At 41.3% G+C, this 5216-nt stretch overlaps 1 long non-coding RNA gene across 1 annotated transcript; it reads left to right on the top strand.

Moving 5' to 3' along the window:
• The first annotated feature begins 699 nt into the window (after positions 1 to 699).
• LOC114437669 (uncharacterized) lies at positions 700 to 3015 on the top strand. Its single transcript, XR_003670922.1, has 3 exons — positions 700 to 768; positions 2466 to 2704; positions 2856 to 3015. It is a non-coding gene; the product is annotated as an uncharacterized LOC114437669 (long non-coding RNA).
• Positions 3016 to 5216: the final 2201 nt, after the last annotated feature.

The raw sequence follows: 5216 nt of genomic DNA, 5'->3' as shown, positions 1-5216 counted from the left end.
TTCTAACACTTCCACCATTTACAGCTGCCTCTTGGCGTCTGTGGCTGCTGATAAAGCTCCTCCCATTGGCGGCACATTCGGATCACAGTGATGACTGAGATCCGTCAAGACTTACATTTGTAAGGGGTGAACTCTCTTCTCCGGAAAGTTTTCATCTCCCAAAAGTTTTTTTTCTTGTTTTACAAATTCAAATATGTTCTTTCCACAAACTGAATGAAGCACTGTGAACTTCACTTTGCCAAATTTGCAGATGATAAATGGTTCAGTAAGTGCTTTGAATACATTTGGATTGTTCAGGCTTTAATTGCTCCTCTCGATTCATCATCTTGTAACAAGACGTGCCGTCTAATCAATGAATTATTCTGTGTAATTATTTATTAAAACTTGATTGCATTTCCACAGCTGAGAAGAAATGTATTATTGGCCATTAAAGGACAATATTGAATGAATAATTGAAGGGTTTATGTAAATGAAATGCTCCGATTTCACACACCTTGGTCTTCTGTCTGCAGTGTGGATCTGAGGACACCTGAATGACGACATCACACCTTTAAGACTCATTTAAAGGGCGTTTGCTGTGACTAAAATCTTCCACATTGGCTCTATGGTCAAACCGGTCAAACCGGTGGAACCTGTGGAACCTGCAGACCCGCCTGCTCTGCTTATGTTGCTTATGTGACACCGTGCTGTTGATAAGTCGCCGCACTGCTCTAAGTCTGTTCTAGTCTGCAGAGAGAGGAGATTCAAACTGACAGAGAAGGCAAAAGGGTAAGACCATTACTCTTTTTCTCTTCTCTTAATGGCCATTCCTCACTTCCTTTCTAAGTCCCTTTCATGGCCAAGGAGGGTGATGGAATTTCATTACTTATGATTGAAAAGCGATGGAGTTTTGAAAGCAGAAAGGAGATGGAAAGGTGCATTCAAAATGCCAGCGTACCCTCCAGATGCCAGCAATCTAATTTACTGTCAGTGCTAATAAATGGGCAGCCAGCGGATGGCACAGATAAGTTGTTATTTCACCATCAGGGTTATCACTTAATACGTGATAATGTCTGCGGGGAGCAATTGTATCCGACAGTTAAAACAGGGGGGGCCTCGGCTCCTGGCAGGAGGAGTGATCATCAGCGGGGAAGGATTGTTAATCTGTCACATCAATGTGACTTCACTCAATAAAGTCTTCACACGGGGACTAAAGTTTAGACGGCAGTGTTAATGATTCACCAGGATTTCTCTCTGATGGCAGTGAACAGCCGTATGCTCACTTTGTTTAGAAAGACCACGGAGAGAGATGAACCGAGTTACATCTCTGTGTGTTTGCTGGGATTATACAGCGTCTGAAATGATTTAAGGAGGTGTCTAAAGCAGGAATGCTACCTGGGCAGTGGCAGACATTCCCCAAAAACAAAGATGGAGAGGATCACACCCTGGCAGTTACTGTGGATCGAATCACAGCAGCAGATATAGTTTTACCATGTTCTAAACTAGGGCTGAACGATTTTAAGAATAAATTGAATTGCGATTTTTCTGGCAAATATTGCGATTTCGATTTCATCCACGATTTTTTTCAAATCAAGTTTTAGTGCACATGAGCATTTGCAAAGATCACAGAAACGTACATCATACCTAGGGGTGGGCGATATGGCTAAAAATTTTATATCACGATTAAAATCATGATCATCATCATTTTATCACGATTTGTTTTTACATTGAAACTAATTTACATGTTTCTGTGTAAATGACTTCAGGTAGCTGCTCTGTCACTTCTCAAAAACATCAGTAGATCTAAAAGTAAACTCTGATAACGTGCACTCAGTATTAGTTTTAATAAACATGAAAATTTAAATAATTACAGAACAAAATAAAGTTTTATTTCAAATAGGTTAAAAGAAGACTAATGTAGTTCTGTAAAGTATTATTCAACAGTCATTAAACAGACTGAAGTGAGCCTCCTAAGGTTAAACAGTAAATACAGTATGGAGACTTAAGTAACTCTTAAAGTTCAATGTGATTTAGAACAAATGATCAAACTTTAATGGGAATCATGTCTAAGGACAAACGGAGCTGCTGCTGTCAGCTCTGTCCACCGTTTACTAGAGTCCTCATGGAGCCTCTTCATCAAATGCCTGCGTTATTGTTTTGGTGACGTCATTAGCTGCTGCCTCTGTCTGCATCTGATGTACACACACACACAGACACACACACAGGCTTAGAAGACGTGCCGCTGCTGCCGGCATAAACAGCACCGAACATAAAGGTGGAGTTAGTTTTAGGGACCAGTTCCTCTGTTTTCTTTTCGTTTTCAGCCGTAGCATTTGACAAAACAAAACCTGATTCGGTTAGGAGCAGTGCTAAAAATTGTGGCTTTGACGATCTCAAAATCGCGTTGTCTGAGATCGCAATTTTCGGTCTAAAACGATAGATCGTTCAGCCCTATTCTAAACTACAGCTTTGTTTTACTCTCATAGGTCTGTACAAGCGAGCATCATGGGACGGGGTGAGAGTGATGATTGGGATGAGAAGCACCAGGACACGAGGCAAACTCAGCCGCAGAAACACAGCGAGTCAGAGGGCAGGAGGTCTCAGAGCAAATGTCCCAAATGCTGCCTGCGGACGAGGGACTGCCTGATGAGCCCGGAGTGCGGCCGGGCGCTGCAGATCTCCAGCGTGGTGGCCTGGTGCGGGATGTGCATCCGCATGTTTGTCTGTAAGTCACAGCCTCAGAACATTTGTGCATGAAGCAGGTTTTTATATGTGTGTTTCTGTCTCTGTCTCTGTATATATTATGCAGTTAGTGTGGAAATAATGCATGCAGGCACAGTGTGACGCTCTTTATTCTCATTTTATTTTAATTGCAGAAACGGCATGACTAACTTTCCTGGCCTAACTTCAATCATCCTCCAGCACCTGCCAGGGGACTCTGCTGCATTTTTGTTCTCCTCTGAGAGGAAAAAAATGTTATATTACAAGTTGCAACTTGTGTTTTGAATGAAGGGGACTTTAATCAGCATGTGGTCATGGAAGGCTGAACCCAGTCTGATGACTTCTGAACATAAATTCTTCTTATTTAAGTCTATACAGACGAATGTTTATATTTGAAATAGTTTGTTGATGTATAACTACAATATTAAAAGATAAGAAAAAATGTGATCTGTGTGGATGAATAACTATGATTTAACCCATGATTTAACCCATAACAACAGTGTCATGGGGCAGAGATGCAGAAGACATTTTTGAACATGTCTACCACTTGCATTGTAATTCCAAGGTCAGGTTCTTGTAAAAAAGGAATAATAAAACGTAAAAACATTACAGTCCTACGCAGTAAATAAGCCGTCTCCTGAGTGAAGGTCTTGGATTTGTAGATAAGCCAGCCGGGGGAAAAAACATGAACTACTGACAGTCGCAAGCAGCTTCCTCACTGTGTCTGTGCTCATCAGGGGCTCACCTCTGTAGCAGTGACATTTCACCAATGCCTCAGCGGATACAGCCAGACTATGAGCTCCAGAGCCCTGGATAATCATGCTTAGATCAGCTTGTACTCTCCCAGTTATGCCTCGCATGCAAACTTAGACAAACAGTATTACAAATCAGCCAGAGAAGAACAACAAATCCCCCATTTCTCTGCTGCGTCGGAGATGGTGGCGGCGGATATCTTTTATCAGCAGAGCTCAGAAACACAGCAGAGATCCCACAACATAAATGTTTGGTAATCTGCAATCGAGTCTTTGAGCAGAGCTGATTTCTAAGATATCAGATGTGAACTTCCTTTTCTGTGTTTTATTAATTCCCTTTTCTTCCCTCCTGCTCTTTTCCTCTGCTGTGCCACTGTGTCAGCGCAGGCATCACAATACAGGGGTGACATTTCAAGCAGACAGATTAGGGCTTCTCTCCAATTAATTTTGCTTTCCTTTCCCTGTTAAATACACAATCAACTAAAGGCAAAATGTCAGTGAAACAAACGAGGAGGCGCCATGTGGCTGACAATTACCGCCAAGCACCTCAGAAATGCCAATATGTTAAAGTGGGAGCAGTGTGTGAGATGAATGGGGACAAATGGCAATCTTTGAGGAGCCTTGTTGTTGCAGCCTCGCTGAGACAGGCATGTCTGCGGTTACATGCCAGGTTATCTGATGCAGTGACAGATGGGGCGGCGATAGAAAGGTCAAATCTTATATATCCACTGATGTCCTCATTAACTCCTGTTATTAGATATTGAATAAAACCTTAAGAGATATTTTGGGAAGGCTAACCTAGTGGTTTGTACAGAAGGTGCACCTCTGCTTAAAATCTGCACCTTTCACCCTGATATTCTTCTAAAATAAGAGCGCGTGATGCTCCACTGAACTGAGGTTTAGCTGACTGTCACCCCCTGAGGTACAAATAGATACTGCAGTTCCACTCTCAGCAGAAGTTAAAACTATCCAAATGCTAACAGGATTCTGAATCGGCAATAGCTGGTTTACAACTTTAGATTTCTCTGAAAATGTGTAGATGTCTTTACGTTAACCCTTTCACTACTATATTTATAACAGTTTGCTTCTTTTTTAAATGATTCTGTTAGAAAATGTTCTTTGTAGTCATTATTTTTCCTGTTTTTCTTGACTGATGAAATATAACTTTCAAAAGCTGGCACATATTTGTTATTATGTTATAAATGCTCAGAACAGTGTGTGATAACAAGAAAAGTAAAAAAAAAAGCGAATTTTTAATATATTTCTCTTTATGAACAGCTATAAATGTGCAGCAACAAGACAACAAGAGGTTACAAAATTAAACTCAAACTATTTTACATCAACTCTCCTGCGCTCCACTAAACTCCCGCCCCTGGCACACAAGCAGTGTGGTCAGTACCGTAATGATTGTAATAGCGATTGAAAGAGCTGTTTCTCAGCTTTCAGAATCCGTTGATATTTTTTCAATAGTGTGAACATCACCAGAGCTACGGTAGTTTGAACATCGCATGTCGATTTCTGACGCTTCAACTCCTGGTGCTATAACTGCAGTTCCTCAAATGACCACTTGAGGCTGGCTCTAAAATAGACAATCAAGATAACAGCTGAAAGAATTGCGAAACTACCTCTGATGTTGGCCTGAGGGCAGATAGATGAGCTCACTATTGCCCCTAGAAGCAGTGAGTAGTGAAGCAAAACAGCTACTTTAGATCTGTCAAAGCCGTCTTCCACAGATCAGAGAACAACAAAATGAGTTTTTCAGCT

Source organism: Parambassis ranga, chromosome 6 (assembly GCF_900634625.1).
Source record: "Parambassis ranga chromosome 6, fParRan2.1, whole genome shotgun sequence".
Classification (NCBI taxonomy): Eukaryota; Metazoa; Chordata; class Actinopteri; family Ambassidae; genus Parambassis; species Parambassis ranga.
This window is presented reverse-complemented; position numbering and strand designations above follow the sequence as displayed.